At 40.1% G+C, this 23,767-nt stretch overlaps 1 non-coding gene across 1 annotated transcript; it reads left to right on the forward strand.

Moving 5' to 3' along the window:
* The first annotated feature begins 22,922 nt into the window (after positions 1 to 22,922).
* Positions 22,923 to 23,030, forward strand: LOC130950994 (small nucleolar RNA R71). The gene has a single exon (XR_009073793.1). It is a non-coding gene; the product is annotated as a small nucleolar RNA R71 (small nucleolar RNA).
* The last annotated feature ends 737 nt before the right edge of the window (positions 23,031 to 23,767 follow it).

Genomic DNA, 23,767 nt, shown 5'->3' on the forward strand with positions numbered 1-23,767 from the left:
ATCTTGGTGGCAGGTTGTCGAACCACTTCATGGCTGACTTGGTGAGAGTGGTGGGGAAGGCTTTGCACCGAATTGCGTCGGAGGCGTCGACTAGGTACATTCTGCTTCTGAAGTTGCTGAGGTGATGACTTGGATCGGTGGTGCCGTCGTAGAGGTCCATATCGGGTGGTTTGAAGTTTCGCGGTACCTTCTCCTTCATGATCTCTTGCGTGAAGGGATCGTGGTTGCCCTCGGTGGTGGTGCCGCGTTCTGTCTGGTCTTTCAGGTTGGCTTCTATTTTCCGCAGTTTTTCTTCTAATTCTCTGCGCTTTCGAGCTTCCCTTTTCAGATCTTGTTCAGTTTCTTTCTGCTTTTTTATGTCTTCTTCGAGTTGTTTTAGTCGGTCTTGTTGTGCTCGGACTGCTTCTAGAATTTCCGAGTTCTTCTCTTTTTCGGAATTTTGTGGATCTTTGTTTGGGGGTGACGTTTTTGGGCGATTCTGTTTGTTTCCTCCTGGAGTGCGTGGTGATAGAGGGCTGTCCGGTCGTTCTCCGGTGTCAATTTCGTCCTCTTGTTCAGATGCAGCGTGGCCATTGTTGAGAGGGTCGTCCGCCATGATAGAGGGATGACTTCCAGGTTCCCCGGCAATGGCGCCAATGTTCCGAGGGTTACCTGAAACGTGTAGCTCGGTCGTCTGGAGAGGCCCGAGGTGGGGGTTCAGGGACCCGAGCTTGATATGCGGAGTGGTTGGTGGTTGTACCTGCAATGACACTCCGATGCTTAAGTTAGCATGGGTCCAAGCAGATATGCGTAGAATGTGGAATGAATGCCATACCTGGGTGCTCCAGTGTATTTATAGTAGTTGGCCGTGATCTTCTCTGGATAAGATATTCTTATCTTATCTTATCTTTTGGGAGTTTATCTCTATCTTTGCGGAACCGCCTCTTCTAGGCCTTTTTCGGCCTTTAGGTTTTGGGCTGCGTTCCTTTTGATGGGCCTTCCTTGCTTTTTGTCCGAGGTCCGACCTTTAGGCGTGAGCCTTAGGACGAGCTCGGACCTTTTATGAATTTGCCGAGTTGGAGGAGCCCGGTCAGGGTATGAACAGTTCCCATGTTCAAAACAACACACAGCAGCAAAGATTAAGTTCCGATACAACCTTTGAAGTTGCAGTCCTTTGATTCTTCCTTCTGTTGTGTTCTCTTTGAGTTAAACTGCATAGTGTCTTCAAATGTTGGCTCATATCCTGCATATTTCTCAAAGTTGCTTGCTTCTCAAGCCCTTAGTTATATGGTTAGTTTGTATGCACTGAGTGTGGTTTCAGGGTTTGCTTTGGTGTGTGAACACCAAACTTAATTGTTTTGCCACTGTCTCAGATGTACCAAGTTATCCATATTTGAAACCATGTATCCTTGCTAAAGGTTAATGGAATTAAAGCTAGAAAACAATTTAACAGTTGAATAATGTGGTTGATTGCTTGGAGTTAGAATCATGCAGGAGGTGAGGATGTATTAAATGATATTTTTGGTGGAACACCAAACTTAGAAGTTTTCATTCTCCCTCAAATTATTTTGGTGTGCAACACCAAACTTAGCTCCTTGCATTCCACACCAATTATTCAACACTTTTATTGAAAAGCTATGAAAAGAAACTACCTCAGGTTGGGTTGCCTCCCAACAAGCGCTCTTTTATTGTCATTAGCTTGACATTGACCTCCCTTTAAGGTGGTTGATGTTGGTGATGTCTCAATTTGTCACCTCTCACTGTCAGCTTTCTTTGTGTGCCTTGATGTTCAATTTCCATGTGCTCAAGAGAAAGTATTTGGTTGACAGTGTAATAATCTTTTGCTCCTTGATGTTGGTATACTAGTTGCACCTTATCACCCTTAGAAAACCCTTCAGTTGGGATTTTCTTGTTCTTCCATCCTTTGTGAGCCTTTTTCTTATTCTTCACCTTTTTCTTGCTTGTTGATCTTCCTTTCTTGACAGTTACTTGAGTTGTGATGCCTTCCTTCTTGCTGATAGCCCCTGCTTCCTTGTGAATCCCTTTTTCTTCTTGCATCTGTTTGTTTATCTGTTCCACTTCCTTTTCAGTTGATTGCTTTGGAAGGAGATCATCACTCATTTTGCTTGTTTCTTCATTCCTTTGTGATTCTGGGAAGACTTTCAGGATGATGCTCTCCTCATGCATCCTAAGGGTTAACTCTCCTTGCTCTATGTCCACAATGGCTCTAGCAGTGGCCAAAAATGGTCGACCAAGTATTATGGAGTCATTTCCATTTTCTGAAGAATCCAGGATCACAAAGTCTGCCGGATAGATGAACTTGCCAACCTTAACTAAAAGGTTCTCAATCAGCCCCTTAGGATAGACTATTGATTGATCCACCAATTCCAAAGTCATCTCTGTTGATTTTACCTCCTCTATGCCAAGCTTTTTCACTAGAGAATATGGGATTAGATTTATGCTTGCTCCTAGATCGCACATCCCTTTGTTAATGAACAGGTTTCCAATAGTGCATGGTAAGAAGAAACCTCCAGGGTCCTCAAGCTTGGGAGGGAGTCCCTTTTTAATGAGTGCACTGCATTCCTCACTAAGCATCACCGTCTCCTTCTCATTCCAATCTCTTTTCTTGTTGATGAGCTCCTTTAGAAACTTAGCATACAGGGGCATTTGCTCCAAAGCCTCTGCCAAAGGTATGTTGATTTCCAACTTCTTGAAAGTCTCAAGAAATTTGTGGAAGTGCTGGTCCTTTGTTTCCTTGTGAAATCTTTGTGGATAAGGTAGTGGTGGTGTTGAGCTCTTCTCCACTTGATGCTGTTTTGGAATTGGTTCTTCCATGATTTTCTTTCCTTTCTTCAAATTCTGTGGCTTGCTGTCTTCCTCTGTGAGCTTTTCTGGAGCATTCTTGCTTATCTTGTCTTTGTTGATGGCTTCATCATTCTTTGTTGGCTCAGTGTCATTCTCCATAAGTTTCTTTGTTGCTCCTTGGCTACCATCTGTTAACACTCTTCCACTTCTTAGTTGCACCACCTTGCATTCTTCCTTTGGGTTGGGAATGGTGTCACTAGGTAATGAACTTGATGGCTTCTCAACAGAGATCTTCTTAGAGATTTGTCCAATCTGCCTCTCTAGGTTCTTCATGGAGGCTTCTTGATTCTTGTTTGTCAATTCCTGGCTCTTCATTAGTTTCTCCATGAGAAGCTCTAGATTGGTGATTCTCTGTGAATCTTGTGAGATGGGTTGATTTTGGGGTGTTGAGGGATGATGATAAGTGTTTTGGTTAGTTGGTTGGCTATTGGTTGGGTATTGGTTAGAATTTGGGTAGTTGTTTTGTAGTTTCCTGTATGTATTTTGGTTAGTGTTTGGCTGGGGGTTATGGTTTGTGTTTTTCCAATTGTTTTGGCTTGTGTTTCTTTGCCATGGTTGTTGGTTTTGATTATGGTTGTCTCCCCATCTGAGGTTGGGATGGTTCTTCCAAGATGGATTGTAAGTATCACCATAGACTTCATTTGTTCCAGGATTTTGGTTGTGCATGTATTGAACCTGCTCTTGTTGTTGCTCTTCTTGAGTTTCTTCACTTTGCACCCAAGTGGTTGGAGGTTGGCTTGTGGTGCTCACTGCTGCCACTTGCAAGCCATCAATTCTCTTAGCCATTTGCTCAAATTGTTGTTGAATCTGCTGCTGCATCATCTTGTTCTGGGCTAGAATTGAATCAACTCCTTCTAACTCCATGACTCCTCTTCTCTGTGATGGTTGGCGTTGTCTTTGATGAGCAAAGAAATATTGGTTGTTGGCCACCATATCAATGAGGTTTCGAGCTTCCTCTGTGGTTTTCATGAGCTGTAAAGAGCCTCCTGCAGAATGATCAAGAGCTTCTTGAGCTTTAAGAGTGAGTCCCTCATAGAAGTTTTGCAACTTGTCCCACTCAGTGAACATCTCTGGTGGACATTTCCTCAATAGAGCCTTATATCTCTCCCATGCTTCATACAAGCTCTCGGCCTCCATTTGAGTGAATGTTTGAACCTCTGTCTTCAACCTTAGGACTCTTTGAGGTGGATAGAATTTGGCAAGGAACTTGCTCACCAAGTCATCCCAAGTGTTGATGCTTTCTTTTGGAAAGGTCTCTAGCCATTGAGTTGCTTTATCCCTGAGAGAGAATGGGAAGAGTAGCAATTTGTAGCTATCAGGGGGCACACCATTTGTTTTCACTGTGTCACAAATTCTCAAGAAAGTAGACAAATGTTGGTTTGGATCCTCCAAAGGCCCTCCTCCAAAAGAACAATTGTTTTGCACCAGAGTGATGAGTTGTGGCTTGAGTTCAAAGTTGTTTGCATTGACGTTGGGAGGAAGAATGCTACTCCCACAATGCCTAGCATTTGCAAATGTGTATGAAGCCAAAACTCTTCTCTGTCGTTGATTATTGTTGGCTCCTTCTCCTTCTGGTTGATTGGTATCTCCTTCCATGTCTTGGAATTCCTCCTCAGATTCTTCTTCTCCAACAATGTTCTTCTCTCTTTCAGCTCTTCTTATTCTCCGAAGAGTCTTTTGATCAATTTCTGAGATAATAGGGGAAGATCTTCCTGTACCTGACATACAAACTCACAACAATAAACACACAGACCCAGAAAATTAATAAAACTCCAATCTATTGCTAGAATGAGATTTTGGTTAGTTTAAGCAAAAATTCAAATAGTTAGTGTGTTAGTAAGAATTAGAATAACAGAAAAGAAAAAGTGCTTAATCTAGACCTCCACTTCGCTTAATCATTGTCAATCTATTTCAATCCCCGGCAACGGCGCCAAAAACTTGATGTGTGAAAAACGATCCAACACAAAACTCACCGGCAAGTGTACCGGGTCGCATCAAGTAATAATAACTCACATGAGTGAGGTCGATCCCACAAGGATTGAAGGATTGAGCAATTTTAGTTTAGTGGGTGGTTTAGTCAAGCGAATCAAGTGTTGGTTGAGTGATTTGTGTTTAACAGGAAGTAAATGACAGTAAATGTAAAGGGGGAAAGGAAAAGTGCAGTAAATTGAAGAACAGAATTGTAAATGTGCAGAATCTTAAAGAGCAAGAAAGTAATTGACTGAAACTTAAAGTGCAAGAAACTTAAATTGCAGTAACTTAAATGGCAAGAAAGATAAATGGCTTGAATATAAAAGGGAATTGAGGAATGGGATTGCAAGATCTAAACAAAGAAGAAGTAAACTTCAGCAATGGATTGAGCAGAATTTAAATCAGAAGCAAATAGCCTTCAAACAGAAAGAAAATAAAATGCAGCAAAGGTTCACAGAAGAACCAAGAGTGAATTATGATCTCAGGATCCCAAGGGCTTAGGTAGCAGAGCCTAAAACCCAATTTCCTTCCCAGATCTGAATTAACTAGTAATTGACAGAAAATTAAAGAAGAAGCAATAGATGAACAGAATTGGAATTGAATTATGCAGAAAACAAAGTGCAAAGAGCTTGAATGGGAATTGGGACAGAATTTCCCCAATTTCACACACCCAAAACTCAAAAACAAGAGAGTAGAATTGCCCAAGGGAAATGAGGAAGGAGATCAGTCAATTCTCCCTTAATCCTCTTAGTTCTCGGACAAGTCTCTCCAGAAAGCTCAAAGAAAAATGAAATTCAAAGCCAAGGTAAAAGTTTCAGTGGTCAAAAGTAAAAGTAAAAGCTCAAGGTAGCTAAAAAGGTTCTAATTACATCAAACTATCTCCTATTTATACACTTTCTATTCTTGGATAATGGGATTTGGATGGGCTTTTGAATTGGTGAAGAAATGAATTCAAATGAATTTTTAATTTGAATTTTGGCCCAAAAATCACTTCCAGGAGGCTGCCCTGCCCTTGTGGAGGGCATGGCAGAAAATTGATGCATGGTGCACAAGCTTGGTGCGGCCTTGGTGCGAGTTGGTGCTGCGTTGTGCGCGTCTGGCACGGCGTGGTGCTTGAGAGGCTGCCCTGCCCGCGCCAAGGGCAGGGCAGGAACGGTTTGGTGCTGCCAGGGGATGTTGGTGCGCGCGTTTTGCTTCTTGGTGCGCCACACAAGATCCTGCCCGCGCCAAGGGCAGGGCAGGAAGTTTGGTGCGCGCTGAATGGCCCTGGACGAGCGTTGTGCGCCAAGTTCGTGCGGCAAGGGGGAAATTTGGTGCGCGCGAATCAAAATTGGTGCGCCAGATTCATGATTCTGCCCTGCCCGCGCCAAGGGCAGGGCAATGTTCACAATCTTCATGGCCCGTGTTCGAAACTGGGCGGACGCACGCTTCTCACTTTTTTGCTTGATTTCTTGGCACGGCAATGGGTCTTAGAGCTTGGCTTCCTCATGGTTCTTTGTTCGAACCTTGTGGCTTGCATAGTTGATATTTTTTTGTTGATTTTCTTCCTTGTAGTGCCCGATTCTGCCCTCCACAAGGGCAGGGCAATGTTCTCCTTCTCTTGGCTCCAAAGCACCATTTTGTGCCCTGCCCTTGGAGTGGGCAGGGCAGAGTTGCCTATTCTTGCTTGGTCACCTAATGTTGCTCTCCTAGAGGGCATTCTGCCCTTGTGGAGGGCAATGTTGCTTCCCCCCATTAGTTGCGGCACGCTTCTCTCCTCTTTGGCCACGCTTTCCTTTTCTTGCGTCACGCTTCTTAGGCCACGCTTTTCATTTTCTTTTCTTTTCTTCACCTACAATAAACCAATCAACCACTCAAAGTATCACTAAATTCAAGAGGCTTATAAATCAATTAAAATGCAATTAAAATTAGCTTAAACCTCATGATTTAACATTAATTTCATGGTGATTGCTTGATTTAGAGAAGTTATGCATTTTCACTCCAAATCACTTACTTAGGATGCAAGAAAGTGCATAAATGCTAACAAAACAAGTGAAATTAGCTTGAAAAATGGGTATATGATGACTTGTCATCAAGGCTCGAGGATGCTAGAGGCAATCCTAGAACTTTATATCAATCATAATATTCAAGCTTATGAAACAGGTAAATAAATCCTTAAACAGGCCATCTAACTTAGGAGATTTTTAAACTATCAGTTCACCGCTGTCCTACAGCTTTCACCAGCCTAACCTCCATGCGATCCCATCGCCGTACCTTCCGAACCTCCTCAATCCCAGTAGAAAACACAAGTAATAGCAATACAAGTAAAGCACATCATGTATATCAAGTAATTCAAGAAGCAATTAAGCATGTTGTACAATCAGGCAAACAATGGAAGTCGGCAAAGCAGGCAAACATATAGAATATGCACATGATGAATGCATGTCCTATTTGACTGTAATATCACATTGTCGGTTCAACTGCTTAACCGACACATTCCCATGGGAATGTCACCTTTCGGTCACAAATATAAGTTTGATCCCCCCACAGATATAGTGCTGGGCACACTACCCACGGAAATAGTGCCAGACACACTCTTGTGATCTGAGAAGTTGCGAGCGAGATACTCTACCACAAACCTCACATCGCAACGTAAGCGGGATTAACCACTGTCCTTACGCCCCCACCACGACCTCGACAAGCAAGATTAACCACCGTCCTTTCCAGTTGCATAGCGTCTCAAAAATTTCAGTATAAAATAATATATCAGTGGTTTTCGGAAATCATTTTCAGTTCTCAGTAAAGCCATCATTCCACTCGGAGTCCTAGACTCGTCTCAAACATTATCAATCCGTAATTCCACAATTCATCATATCATTCGTCATTACAATACTTCACCATCTCTCTCAACTAATCCATCCTTAGTACTTGGTGCACGAAATTGTGATCATCAACAATGGCGCTAAAGACTTGGTAGCGCTCTCAAATGTGAATCACACTTTGTCACAACTTCGCACAACTAACCAGCAAGTGCACTGGGTCGTCCAAGTAATACCTTACGTGAGTAAGGGTCGATCCCATGGAGATTGTTGGCATGAAGCAAGCTATGGTCATCTTGTAAATCTCAGTTAGGCGGATAATAAATGGTTATGGAGTTTTCGAAATTTCGGAATAAAGATAAAAATACTTATGTAATTCAATGGTGGGAATTTCAGATAAGTGCATAGAGATGCTAGTTCCTGTTGAATCTCTGCTTTCCTGATACTTTCATCCAATTCTTCATACTCCTTTCCATGGCAAGCTGTATGTAAGGCATCACGTTGTCAATGGCTACTTCCCATCCTCTCAGTGAAAAAGGTCCAAATGCTCTTGTCACAGCACGGCTAATCATCTGTCAGTTCTCGATCATGTCAGAATAGAATCCATTGATTCTTTTGCATCTGTCACTACGCCCAACAATCGTGAGTTTGAAGCTCGTCACAGTCATTCAATCCTTGAATCCTACTTGGAATACCACAGACAAGGTTTAGACTTTCCAGATTCTCAAGAATGGCCGCCTATAATTCTAGCTTATACCACGAAGATTCTGATTAAGGAATCCAAGAGATACTCATTCAATCGAAAGTAGAACGGAGGTGGTTGTCAGGCACGCGTTCATAAGGATGAATGATGATGAGTGTCACGGATCATCACATCCTTCAGGTTGAAGTACGAATGATATCTTAGAATAAGAATAAGCATGAATTGAATAGAAAATAGTAGTACTTTGCGTTAAAATTCGAGGTACAGCAGAGCTCCACACCCTTAATCTATGGTGTGTAGAAACTCCATCGTTCAAAATACATAAGTGATGGTCCAGGCATGGCCGAATGGCCAGCCCCTAAAATGTGATATGAATTCGAAAATAGGGAGAAGGACCTAGTCTAAGGACTAGGCGTCCAAAGATGAAAATACAATAGTAAAAAGTCCTATTTATACCAGACTAGCTACTAGGGTTTACAAAAATAAGTCTAAGTGAAGAAATCCACTTCTGGGGCCCAATTTGGTGTGTGCTTGGGCTGAGCTTGAGCTTTACACGTGCAGAGGCTTCTCTTGGAGTTAAACGCCAAGTTGTAACGTCTGTTTGGCGTTTAACTCTGGTTTGTGACGTGTTTTTGGCGTTTTACTCCAGAATGCAGCATGGAACTGGCGTTGAAGGCCAGTTTGCGTCATCTAAGCTCGGAAAAAGGATAGACTATTATATATTGTTGGAAAGCTCTGGATGTCTACTTTCCAAAGCCGTTGAGAGAGCGCCATTTGAAGGTCGGTAGCTCCAGAAAATATATTTCGAGTGCAGGGAGGTCAGAATCCAACATCATCAGCAGTCTTTTTTCAGCCTGAATCGGATTTTTGCTCAGGTCCCTCAATTTCAGCCAGAAAATACCTGAAATTACAGAAAAACACACAAACTCATAGTAAAGACTAGGAATGTGAATTTTGCATAAAAACTAATAAAAACATCCCTAAAAGTAGCTAAATCCTACTAAAAACTACCTAAAAACAATGCCAAAAAGCGTATAAATTATCCGCTCATCACAACACCAAACTTAAATTGTTGCTTGTCCCCAAGCAACTGAAAATCAAATAGGATAAAAAGAAGAGAACATACTATAAATCTCAAAATATCAATGAATATTAGTTCTAATTAGATGAGCGGGACTTGTAATTTTTTGCTTCTAAACAGTTTTGGCATCTCACTTTATCCTTTGAAGTTTAGAATGATTGGCATCTATAGGAACTCAGAGTTTAGATAGTGTTATTAATTCTCCTAGTTAAGTATGTTGATTCTTGAACACAGCTACTTTATGAGTCTTGGCCGTGGCCCTTGGAGGACGAAATTGTGATCAACAATAATGGCTCTTTGGCATGTGCATAAAAATTAAGTTAGCATTTTCTTTCCACAACTCCGTTCAACTTAACCAGCAAGTGTACTGGGTCATCCAAGTAATACCTTACGTGAGTAAGGGTCGATCCCACAGAGATTGTTGGTATGAAGCAAGCTATGGTCACCTTGTAAATCTCAGTTAGGCAGATTAAATGGTTATGGATTTCGAAAATTAATAATAAACAGAAAATAAAATAGGATAGAAATACTTATGTAAATTAATGGTGGGGATTTCAGATAGGCGTGTGGAGATGTTAGAATCCTCTCGAATCTCTACTTTCTTATTAAATTCATCCAATCCTTCTTACTCCTTTCCATGGCAAGCTGTATGTAAGGCATCACTGTCGTCAATGGCTACTTTTCATCCACTCGGGAAAATGGTCCTATGCGCTGTCACTGCATGGCTAATCGTCTGGAGGCATCACCCTTGCCGATGACTACATCCATCCTCTCAGTGAAAACGGTCCAAATACTCTGTCACAGCACAGCTAATCATCTGTCGGTTCTCAATCAGGTTGGAATAGAATCCCTTGATTCTTTTGCGTCTGTCACTAATGCCCAGCCTTCAGGAGTTTGAAGCTCGTCACAGTCATTCAATACCGGAATCCTACTCGGAATACCACAGACAAGGTTAGACTTTCCGGATTTCCGGGATCCTACTCGGAATACCACAGACAAGGTTAGACTTTCCGGATCCCCATGAATGCTGCCATCTATCTAGCTTATACCACGAAGATTCTGTTGGGGAATCTAAGAGATATGCACCCGGCCTAAGATAGAACGGAAGTGGTTGTCAGTCACGCGCGTTCATAGGTGAAAATGATGATGAGTGTCACGGATCATCACATTCATCAAGTTGTTGTACAGCGTATATCTTGGAATAAGAATAAAAGATAATTGAATGGAAAATAATAGTAATTATATTGAAACTTGAGGTACAGCAGAGCTCCACACCCTTAATCTATGGTGTGCAGAAACTCCACCGTTGAAAATACATAAGTGAAAGGTTCAGGCATGGCCGAATGGCCAGCCCCCCTAAAACGTGATCAATAGCCTCTTAAGATGAAGAATAAAACAAAACTGAGACCAAAGATGAAACGTGGTCAAAAGACGACTAATACACTAGTAAAAAGTCTTATTTATACTAAACTAGCTACTAGGGTTTACATGAGTAAGTAATTGATGCATAAATCCACTTCCGGGGCCCACTTGGTGTATGTTTGGGCTGAGCTTGATCTATTCACGAGCTGAGGCATTTATTGGAGTTGAACGCCGAGTTATAGCATGTTTCTGGCGTTCAACTCCGGGTTATGACGTGTTTCTGGCGTTTAACTCCAGACAGCAGCATGTTCTTGGCGTTGAGCGCCACTTTACGTCGTCAATTCCAGAATAAAGTATGAACTATTATATATTGCTGGAAATCTCTGGATGTCTAATTTCCAACGCCGTTGAGTGCGCGCCATTTAGAGTTCTATAGCTCTAGAAAACCCATTTCGAGTGCAAAAAGGTCAGAATCCAACAGCATCAGCAGTCCTTTTGTCAGCCTTTTTCAGAGTTTTGCTCAAGTCCCTCAATTTCAGCCAGAAATTACCTGAAATCACAGAAAAACACACAAATTCATAGTAAAGTCCAGAAATGTGAATTTAACATAAAAACTAATGAAAATATCCCTAAAAGTAGCTTGAACTTACTAAAAACTACCTAAAAACAATGCCAAAATGCGTATAAATTATCCGCTCATCACAACACCAAACTTAAATTGTTGCTTGTCCCCAAGCAACTGAAAATCAAATAGGATAAAAAGTAGAGAATATACTATAAATTCCAAAATATCAATGAATATTAATTATAATTAGATGAGCGGGACTTGTAGCTTTTTGCTTCTGAACAGTTTTGGCATCTCACTTTCTCCTTTGAAGTTCAGAATGATGGGCTTCTTTAGGAACTTAGAATTTTGGATGGTGTTATTGATTCTCCTAGTTAAGCATGTTGATTCTTGAACACAGCTACTTATGAGTCTTGGTCGTGGCCCTAAGCACTTTGTTTTCCAGTATTACCACCGGATACATAAATGCCACAGATACATGACTGAGTGAACCTTTTCAGATTGTGACTCAGCTTTGCTAGAGTCCCCAGTTAGAGGTGTCCAGAGCTCTTAAGCACACTCTTTTTGCTTTGGATCACGACTTTAACCACTCAGTCTCAAGCTTTTCACTTGGACCTTCATGACACAAGCACATGGTTAGGGACAGCTTGATTTAGCCACTTAGGCCTGGATTTTATTTCCTTGGGCCCTCCTATCCATTGATGCTCAAAGCCTTGGATCCTTTTTACCCTTGCCTTTTGGTTTTAAGGGCTATTGGCTTTTTCTGCTTGCTTTTTCTTTTTTTTTTCGCAAGCTTTTGCTATTCATTGCTTTTTCTTGCTTCAAGAATCAATTTCATGATTTTTCAGATTGTCAATAACATTTCTCTTTGTTCATCATTCTTTCAAGAGCCAACAGTTTTAACATTCATAAACAACAAAATCAAAAATATGCACTGTTCAAGCATTCATTCAGAAAGAAAAAGTATTGTCACCACATCAATATAATTAAACTAAATTCAAGGATAAATTTGAAATTCATGTACTTCTTGTTCTTTTGAATTAAAGCATATTTCATTTAAGAGAGGTGAAGGATTAATGGAATTATTCATAACTTTAAGACATAGTTACTACTACTAATGATCATGAAGTAGAGACACAAAACATAGATAAACACAGCATAAAAACCGAAAAGCAGAAAGAAATAAGAACAAGGAATGAATCCACCTGAGTGAGGGTGGTGCCTTCTTGAAGGTCCAGTGGTGCTTTTTGAGCTCCTTTATGTCTCTTCCTTGCTTCTGTTGCATGATCCCTAGTAATTTTGGTGTTCCTATCCTTAGTTGCTCCCAATAATTGTGTGGAGGACAATTTATCCCCTGAGGTATCTCAGGGATCTCTTGATTTGCAGTCAAATGTTCTACCACTGAGCTATAAACCCTTTATATGAGTCTTTCCATCTCCCATGACTCAGAGGTGGAAGCTTTTGTCTTCCCTTTTTTCTCTTCTTCTTTTTCTTTTTTTTTTTTGGATGTCTCTGGCCTTAGGTGCCATTAATGGTTATGGAAAAGCAAAAAGCTATGCTTTTACCACACCAAACTTAGAAAATTGCTCGCCCTCGAGCAAGAGAAGAAAGAAAAAAATGAAGAATAAGAAGAAGATATGGAGGAGATTAAGGGATGTGTGTATTCGGCTATATGGGTGGGATTGGGTGGGAAAGAGAATTTGAATTTTAAAGGTAGGTGGTGTATGGGGAAAAGTGGATAGATGTAGGTGGTGAATGAAAAACAGAAGGGATGACCATGAATGGAGAGAGAGGGTGAGGTAGGTGGGGATCCTGTGGGGTTCACAGATCCTGAGATGATCCTGTGGGATCCACAGATCCTGAGGTGTTCCTGTGGGGTCCACAGATCCTGAGATGTCAAGGAATTCCATCCCTGCACAAAATAGGCATGTAAAATGCCTTTGCATACCATTTTGGCACGTAAACGCCGAGGTGATGCACGTTCTGGGCGTTCAACGCCCATGTGAAGCATGTTCTGGGCGTTCAACGCCGATGTGTAGCATATTTCTGGCGTTGAACGCCAGTTCCATGCTTGTTACTGGCGTTCAGCGCCAGCTTTTCTCAAGGCACATTCCTGGCGTTCAAACGCCAGAATGTTGCTTGTTTCTGGCGTTCAGCGCCAGATTCATGCTCTGTTCTGGCGTTGAACGCCAGCCAGATGCTCCTTACTGGCGTTGAACGCCAGGATGTCCTCCCTCCAGGGTGTGATTTTTCTTCTGCTGTTTTTGATTCTGTTTTTAATTTTTATATTTTTTTTCGTGACTCCACATGATCATGTACCTAATAAAACACAAAATAACAATAAAATAAAATAAAAATTAGATAAATAAAATTGGGTTTCCCCCCAACAAGCGCTTCTTTAATGTCAATAGCTTGACAGTGGGCTCTCATGGAGCCACAAGGTGATCAGGTCAATGTTGTATAGTCCCAACACCAAACTTAGAGTTTGGATATGGGGTCTTAACACCAAACTTAGAGTTTGGTTGTGGCCTCCCAACACCAAACTTAGAGTTTGACTGTGGGGGCTCTTCTTGACTCTGAACTAAGAGAAGCTCTTCACGCTTACTCTCTTTTGTCACAGAGGGATGGCCATGTGCCTTAAACACAAGGTAGTCCCCATTCAATTGAAGGACTAATTCACCTCTGTTGACGTCTATCACAGCTTCTGCTGTAGCTAGGAAAGGTCTTCCAAGGATGATGTATTCATCCTCTTCTTTCCTAGTGTCTAAGATTATGAAATCAGCAGGGATGTAAAGGCCTTCAACCTTTACTAACACGTCCTCTACTATTCCATAAGCTTGTCTCAATGATTTGTCTGCCAATTGTAATGAGAACAAGGCAGGTTGTACCTCAATGATCCCCAGCTTCTCCATTATAGAGAGTGGCATAAGATTTATCCCTGACCCTAGATCACATAGAGCTTTTTCAAAGGTCATGGTGCCTATGGTACAAGGTATTAAGAACTTGCCAGGATCTTGTCTCTTTTGAGGTAAAATTTTCTGAATCCAGGTGTCTAGTTCACCAATGAGCAAGGGAGGTTCACTTTCCCCAGTCTCATTACCAAACAACTTGGAATTCAGCTTCATGATAGCTCCTAAATATTAAGCAACTTGCTCTCCAGTCACATCTTCATCCTCTTCAGAGGAAGAATAGTCTTCAGAGCTCATGAATGGCAGAAGGAGATTTAATGGAATCTCTATGGTCTCTATATGAGCCTCAGATTCCTTTGGATCCTTACTAGGAAACTCCTTCTTGCTTGAGAGATGTCCCAGGAGGTCTTCCTCACTAGGATTTTTGTCCTCTTCCTCCCTTGTGCATTCGGCCATATTGATTAAATCAATGGCCTTGCACTCTCCTTTTGGATTCTCTTCTGTATTGCTTGGGAGAATACTGGGAGGAGTTTCAATGACTTTCTTACTCAGCTGGCCCACTTGTGCCTCCAGATTTCTGATGGAGGATCTTGTTTCACTCATGAAATTGAAAATGGCCTTTGACAAATCAGAGACTAGATTGGCTAAATTAGAAGTGTTTTGTTCAGAATTCTCTGTCTGTTGCTGAGAAGATGATGGAAAAGGCTTGCTATTGCTCAGCCTATTGCATCCACCATTGTTAAAGCCTTGTTGAGGCTTTTGTTGATCCTTCCATGAGAAATTTGGATGATTTCTCCATGATGAATTATAGGTGTTTCCATAAGGTTCACCCATGTAATTTACCTCTGCCATTGCAGGGTTCTCAGGATCATAAGCTTCTTCAGAAGCTGCCTCTTTAGTATTGTTGGATGCATTTTGCCATCCATTCAGACTTTGAGAAATCATGTTGACTTGCTGAGTCAACACTTTGTTCTGAGCCAATATGGCATTCAGAGCATCAATTTCAAGAACTCATTTCTTCTGAGGTATCCCATTATTCACGGAATTCCTCTCAGAAGTGTACATGAATTGGTTATTTGCAACCATGTCAATGAGTTCTTGAGCCTCTTCAGGCATTTTCTTTAGGTGAATGGATCCACCTGCAGAATGGTCCAATGACATTTTTGAAAATTCAGATAGACCATAATAGAATATATCTAATATGGTCCATTCTGAAAACATGTCAGATGGACACCTTTTGGTCAGCTGCTTGTATCTTTCCCAAGCTTCATAGAGGGATTCACCATCTTTTTGCTTGAAGGTCTGAACATTCACTCTAAGCTTGCTCAGCTTTTGAGGAGGAAAGAATTTATCCAAGAAGGCTGTGACCAGCTTATCCCAGGAGTCCAGGCTATCCTTTGGTTGTGAATCCAACCATATTCTAGCTCTGTCTCTTACAGCAAAAGGGAAAAGCATGAGCCTGTAGACTTCAGGATCTACTCCATTTGTCTTAACAGTCTCACAAATCTGCAAGAACTCAGTTAAAAACTGGTAAGGATCTTCAGATGGAAGTCCATAAAACTTGCAGTTCTCTTGCATTAAAGCAACTAGTTGAGGCTTAAGCTCAAAATTATTGGCTCCAATGGCAGGAATGGAGATGCTTCTTCCATCAAATTTGGACATTGGCTTTGTGAAGTCACCAAGCATTCTCCTTGCATTATTGTTGTTGGGTGCGGCTGCCATCTCCTTCTCTTGTTCTAATGTTTCTGAATGGTTACCTTTAGATTGTTGTAATCTAGCTTCTCTTAGTTTCCTTTTCAGGATCCTTTCAAGTTCAGGATCAATTTCAACAAGAGTATCTTTTTCCTTGCTCCTGCTCATATGAAAGAGAAGAAAACAAGAAAAGAAGAGGAATCCTCTATGTCACAGTATAGAGATTCCTTTATGTTAGTAGAAAAAAAGGGGAGAAGAGTGAAGAAGAATGAATAGTCTGTATAAAGAGTAAGGATAGGGGAGGTGAAGAGAAGTGTTAGTAATTAAAGAGAATAAGAAGAGAGAGGGAAAATTCGAAAATAATTTTTTTTAAAAAAGAGTTTAATATTTTCGAAAATTAAAGATAGGATAAGATTAAAATTAAAATTTATAACAATTAAAAAGAATTTTTGAAAAAGGGATGAGATATTTTCGAAATTTAGAGAGGAAAAAGTAGTTAGGTGGTTTTGAAAAAGATAAGAAACAAACACAAGGTCAAAGAGTTAGTTGAAAAAGATATTAAAATCAAATTTGGAAGGATAAGAAGATAAGAAGTTTAGATAAGATATTTTGAAATCAAATTTTGAAAAAGATAAAATTTTTGAAAAAGATAAGATAAAAGATAAAAAGATATGTTTGAAAAAGATTTAATTTTTAAAATTACTTAACTAACAAGAAACTAAAAGATATGATTTTAGAACTTAAAAATTGAACCTTTCTTAACAAGAAAGTAACAAACTTCAAGTTTTTGAATCAATCACATTAATTGTTAGTGTAATTTTGAAAATATGATATAAAGATAAGAAAAAGATTTTTGAAATTTTTTTTTAAAAAAAAATGAAAAAGATATAATTTTTGAAAAGGATTTTGAAAAGATAAGATTTTTTAAAATTGAAAATTTGACTTGACTTGTAAGAAACAACTAATTTTGAAAATTTTTGACTAAGTCAACTCAAATTTTCGAAAATTATGAGAAAAATAAAGAAAAGATATTTTTTTGATTTTTGAATATTTCAATTAAGAGAGAGAAAAACACAAACATGACCCAAAACATGAAAATTTTGGATCAAACACATGATGCATGCAAGAACACTATGAATGTCAAGATGAACACCAAGAACACTTTGAAGATCATGATGAACATCAAGAACATAATTTTGAAAAATTTTTGATGCAAAGAAAACATGCAAGACACCAAACTTATAAATCTTTAATACATGGACTCTAACAAACGAAAAATGCATATGAAAAATAACAAACAACACAAAACAAGAAAACATCAAGATCAAATAAGAGGATTTATCAAGAACAACTTGAAGATCATGAAGAACACTATGAATGCATGGAATTTTCGAAAAATGCAAGAAAAATTTTTAAAGCATGCAGTTGACACCAAACTTAAAACATGATACAAGACTCAAACAAAAAACACAAAATAATTTTAGTTTTTATGATTTTCTAATTTTTTGGATTTTTAATAATTTTTTTTCGAAAATAAAGTTTGGAAAAACGAAAAAGAAAAAAAAATTTGAAAAAATTTTTTTGAAAAAAAAAATTACCTAATCTGAGCAACAAGATGAACCGTCAGTTGTCTATACTCGAACAATCCCCGGCAACGGCGCCAAAAACTTGGTGGACGAAATTGTGATCAACAATAATGGCTCTTTGGCATGTGCATAAAAATTAACTCAGCACTTTCTTTCCACAATTCCGTTCAACTTAACCAGCAAGTGTACTGGGTCATCCAAGTAATACCTTACGTGAGTAAGGGTCGATCCCACAGAGATTGTTGGTATGAAGCAAGCTATGGTCACCTTGTAAATCTCAGTTAGGCAGATTAAATGGTTATGGATTTCGAAAATTAATAATAAACAGAAAATAAAATAGGATAGAAATACTTATGTAAATTAATGGTGGGGATTTCAGATAGGCGTGTAGAGATGCTAGAATCCTCTCGAATCTCTACTTTCTTATTATATTCATCCAATCCTTCTTACTCCTTTCCATGGCAAGCTGTATGTAAGGCATCACCGTCGTCAATGGCTACTTTTCATCCTCTCGGGAAAATGGTCCTATGCGCTGTCACTGCATGGCTAATCGTCTGGAGGTATCACCCTTGCCGATGGCTACATCCCATCCTCTCAGTGAAAACGGTCCAAATGCTCTGTCACAGCATGGCTAATCATCTGTCGGTTCTCAATCAGGTTGGAATAGAATCCCTTGATTCTTTTGCGTCTGTCACTAACGCCCAGCCTTTAGGAGTTTGAAGCTCGTCACAGTCATTCAATACCGGAATCCTACTCGGAATACCACAGACAAGGTTAGACTTTCCGGATTCCCGGGATCCTACTCGGAATACCACAGACAAGGTTAGACTTTCCGGATCCCCATGAATGCCGCCATCTATCTAGCTTATACCACGAAGATTCTGTTGGGGAATCTAAGAGATATGCGCCCGGCCTAAGGTAGAACGGAAGTGGTTGTCAGTCACGCGCGTTCATAGGTGAGAATGATGATGAGTGTCACGGATCATCACATTCATCAAGTTGTTGTGCAGCGTATATCTTGGAATAAGAATAAAAGAGAATTGAATGGAAAATAATAGTAATTGTATTGAAACTTGAGGTACAGCAGAGCTCCACACCCTTAATCTATGGTGTGCAGAAACTCCACCGTTGAAAATACATAAGTGAAAGGTTCAGGCATGGCCGAATGGCCAGCCCCCCTAAAACGTGATCAATAGCCTCTTAAGATGAAGAATAAAACAAAACTGAGACCAAAGATGAAACGTGGTCAAAAGACGACTAATACACTAGTAAAAAGTCTTATTTATACTAAACTAGCTACTAGGGTTTACATGAGTAAGTAATTGATGCATAAATCCACTTCCGGGGCCCACTTGGTGTATGTTTGGGCTGAGCTTGATCTATCCACGAGCTGAGGCGTTTATTGGAGTTGAACGCCGAGTTATAGCGTGTTTCTGGCGTTCAACTCCGGGTTATGACGTGTTTCTGGCGTTTAACTCCAGACAGCAGCATGTACTTGGCGTTGAGCGCCACTTTACGTCGTCAATTCCCGAATAAAGTATGAACTATTATATATTGCTGGAAAGCTCTGGATATCTACTTTCCAACGCCGTTGAGAGCGCGCCATTTGGAGTTCTGTAGCTCCAGAAAATCCATTTCGAGTGCAGGGAGGTCAGAATCCAACAGCATTAGGAGTCCTTTTGTCAGCCTTTTTCAGAGTTTTGCTCAAGTCCCTCAATTTCAGCCAGAAATTACCTGAAATCACAAAAAAATACACAAACTCATAGTAAAGTCCAGAAATGTGAATTTAACATAAAAACTAATGAAAACATCCCTAAAAGTAGCTTGAACTTACTAAAAACTACCTAAAAACAATGCCAAAAAGCGTATAAATTATCCGCTCATCAGCCCTAACCACCGGATACATAAATGCCACAGACACATGACTGGGTGAACATTTTCAGATTGTGACTCAGCTTTGCTAAAGTCCCCAATTAGAGGTGTCCAGAGCTCTTAAGCACACTCTTTTTGCATTGGATCACGACTTTAACCACTCAGTCTCAAGCTTTTCACTTGGACCTGCATGCCCCAAACACATGGTTAGGGACAGCTTGATTTAGCCGCTTAGGCTTGGATTTATTTCCTTGGGCCCTCCTATCCACTGATGCTCAAAGTCTTGGATCCTTTTTACCCTTGCCTTTTGGTTTTAAGGGGCTATTGGCTTTTTCTGGTTGCTTTTTTTTCTTTTATATTTTTTTCGCCAATTTTTTTCTCTTTTTTTTTGCAAGCTTGTGTTCTTCACTGCTTTTTCTTGCTTCAAGAATCAATTTTATGATTTTTCAGATCATCAACAACATTTCTCTTTTTCATCATTCTTTCAAGAGCCAACAATTTTAACATTCATAAACAACAACATAAAAAATATGCAATGTTCAAGCATTCATTCAAAAAACAAAAAGTATTGTCACCACATCAATATAATTAAACTAAATTAAAGGATGAATTCGAAACTCATGTACTTTTTGTTCTTTTGTATTAGAAACAATTTTTCATTTAAGAGGGGTGAAGGATTCATGGAATTATTCATAGCCTTAAGACATAGTTACTAAATACTAATGATCATGAAGTAAAAACATAAAACATAGACAAACATGAAGCTCAAAAATCGAAAACAGAAAATAAATAGACAAGGAGATTAAGGAATGAGTCCACCTTAGTGAGGGTGGCGTCTTCATCTTGAAGAACCAATGGTGCTCTTTGAGCTCCTCTATGTCTCTTCCTTGCCTCTGTTGCTTCATCCCTAGTGATTTTGGTGCTCCTATCCTTAGTTTCTCCCAATAGTTGTATGGAGGAAAATATATCCCTTGAGGTATCTCAGGGATTTCTTGATGAGGGAATTTCTCATGCTCTTGTTGAGGTCCATGAGTGGGCTCTCTTGATGTGCAGTCAAATGCTCTATTACTGAGCTGTGGACCCTTGAGATGAATCTCTCCATCTCCGGCCTTAGGTGCCATAAATGGTTATGGAAAAACAAAAAAGCTATGCTTTTACCACACCAAACTTAGAATGTTGCTCGCCCTCGAGCAAAAGAAGAAAGAATAGATGAAGAAGAAGAAGATATGGAGGAGAGGGAGAGAGATGTGTATTCGGCTATTTAAGGTGGGTTTGGGTGGGAAAGAGATCTTGAATTTGAAGGTAGGTGAGGATCCTGTGGGATCCACAGATCCTGAGGTGTCAAGGATTTATCATCCCTGCACCAATTAGGCGTGTAAAATGCCCTTTGCATGCAATCCTGGCATTTAACGCCAGACTGATGCTTGTTTCTGGCGTTAAACGCCCAGATGTAGCATATTTCTGGCGTTTAACGCCAGCCTGATGCTTGTTACTGGCGTTAAACGCCAGCTTTCCTCAGGCTGTAATCCTGGCGTTTGAATGCCAGACTGCTACTTGTTTCTGGCGTTCAATGCCAGATTCATGCTCTGTTCTAGCGTTGAACGCCAGCCAGATGCTCCTTACTGGCGTTTAAATGCCAGTAAGCTCTTTCTCCAAGGTGTGCTGTTTCCTCTACTATTTTTAATTTTTGTTTTTAATTTTAGTATTTGTTTTGTGACTCCACATGATCATGAACCTAATAAAACATAAAAGAACAATAAAAATATAAATAAATAAAAATTGGGTTGCCTCCTAATAAGTGCTTCTTTAATGTCAATAGCTTGACAGTGAGCTCTCATGGAGCCTCACAGATGTTCAGAGCATGATGAGGGCCTCCCAACACCAAACTTAGAGTTTGAATGTGGGGGCTTCTCAACACCAAACTTAGAGTTTGGTTGTGGCCTCTCAACACCAAACTTAGAGTTTAATTGTGGGGGCTTTGTTTGACTCTGTATTGAGAGAAGCTTATCGTGCCTCTTTTTCATGTTTACAGAGGGATATCCTTGGGCTTTAAACACAAGGTAGTCCCCATTTAATTGAAAGACTAATTCTCCTCTGTTAACATCAATCACAATTCCTGCTGTGGTTAGGAAGGGTCTTCCAAGGATGATACATTCATCCTTCTCCCTGCTAGTGTCTAGGATTATGAAATCAGCAGGGAAGTAAAGGCCTTTAACCTTTACTAATACGTCATCTACCAATCCATAAGCTTGTTTTATTGACTTGTCTGCCATCTCTAATGAGAAAGTGGCAGCTTGTACCTCAAAGATTCCCAGTTTCTCTATTACAGAGAGTGGTATAAGATTTATACTTGACCCCAGGTCACACAGAGCCTCCTTAAAAGTTATGGTGCCCATGGTACAGGGTATTAAGAATTTACCAGGATCTTGTTTCTTTTGAGGTAAGGTTTGCTGAACCCATGTATCTAGTTCACTAATGAGCAAGGGAGGTGCATCTTCCCAAGTCTCATTACCAAACAACTTGGCATTCAGCTTCATGATAGCTCCTAGATATTGAGCAACTTGCTCTCCAGTTACATCTTCATCCTCTTCAAAGGAAGAATAGTTTTCAGAGCTCATGAATGGCAAAAGAAGGTTTAATAGAATCTCTATGGTCTCTATATGAGCCTCAGATTCCTTTAGGTCCTCAATAGGGGACTCCTTCTTGTCTGGGAGACGTCCCATGAGATCTTCTTCATTGGGATTCATGTCCTCCCCTTTCTCTCCAAGTTCGGCCACTTTGATTATGTCTATGGCCTTGCACTCTCTTTTCGGATTCTCTTCAGTATTGCTTGGGAGAGTACTAGGAGGTGTTTCAGTAACTTTCTTACTCAGCTGGCCCACTTGTGCCTCCAAATTTCTGATGGAGGACCTTGTTTCACTCATGAAACTTAATGTGGCCTTAGACAGATCAGAGACTATGTTTGCTAAGCTAGAGGGGCTCTGCTCAGAATTCTCTGTCTGTTGCTGAGAAGATGATGGAAAAGGCTTGCTATTGCTAAGCTTGTTTCTTCCACCATTATTAAAGCCTTGTTGGGGCTTTTGTTGATCCTTCCATGAGAAGTTTGGATGATTTCTCCATGGAGAATTGTAGGTGTTCCTATAGGGTTCACCCATGTAATTCACCTCTGCTATTGTAGGGTTCTCAGGATCATAAGCTTCTTCTTCAGAAGATGCCTCTTTAGTACTGTTGGATGCATTTTGCCATCCATTCAGACTTTGAGAAATCATGTTGACTTGCTGAGTCAACATTTTGTTCTGAGCCAATATGGCATTCAGAGCATCAATTTCAAGAACTCCCTTCCTCTGAGGCGTTCCATTACTCACAGAATTCCTCTCAGAAGTGTACATGAATTGGTTATTTGCAACCATGTCAATGAGTTCTTGAGCTTCTGTAGGTGTTTTCTTTAGGTAAATGGATCCACCTGCAGAATAGTTTAGTGATATCTTAGAGAACTCAGACAGACCATAATATAATATATCTAAAATAGTCCACTCTGAAAGCATGTCAAAAGGACACCTTTTGGTCATCTTCTTGTATCTTTCCCAAGCTTCATAGAGGGATTCACCATCTTTTTGTTTGAAGGTATGAACATCCACTCTAAGCTTGCTCAGCTTTTGAGGAGGAAAGAACTTGGCCAAGAAGGCCGTGACCAGCTTATCCCAAGAGTCCAGGCTATCCTTAGGTTGTGAGTCCAACCATGTTCTAACTCTGTCTCTTATAGCAAAAGGGAAAAGCATGAGCCTGTAGACTTCAGGATCTACTCCATTAGTCTTAATAGTCTCATAGATCTGCAAGAACTCAGTTAAAAACTGATAGGGATCTTCTGATGGAAGTCCATGAAACTTGCAGTTCTGTTGCATTAGAGCAACTAGTTGAGGTTTTAACTTAAAATTGTTTGCTCCGATGGAAGGGATTGAGATGCTTCTTCCATCAAATTTGGAAGTAGGTGTAGTATAATCACCAAGCATCCTCCTTGCATTATTATTTTTGGCTGTCATCTCCTCTTCCTTTTCAAAAATTTCTGTAAGGTTGTCTCAGGATTGTTGTAATTTAGCTTTTCTTAGTTTCCTCTTCAGAGTCCTTTCAGGTTCAGGATCTGCTTCAACAAGAAGATTCTTGTCCTTGCTCCTGCTCATATGAAAAAGAAGGGAATAGAAAATAATAATAGGGATCCTCTTTACCACAGTAGAGAGATTCCTTTATGTTAGTAGAAGAATAGAAGAAGGATGAGAAAGATTCGAACACAGATAGAGGAGAGGGTTCAAATTTTTAGATGAAGAGAAGTGTTAGTAAATGAATAAATAAATAGAAGGAGATGGGAAAGAGAGTTTTCGAAAATTAT

Source organism: Arachis stenosperma, chromosome 1 (assembly GCF_014773155.1).
Source record: "Arachis stenosperma cultivar V10309 chromosome 1, arast.V10309.gnm1.PFL2, whole genome shotgun sequence".
Lineage (NCBI taxonomy): Eukaryota > Viridiplantae > Streptophyta > Magnoliopsida > Fabales > Fabaceae > Arachis > Arachis stenosperma.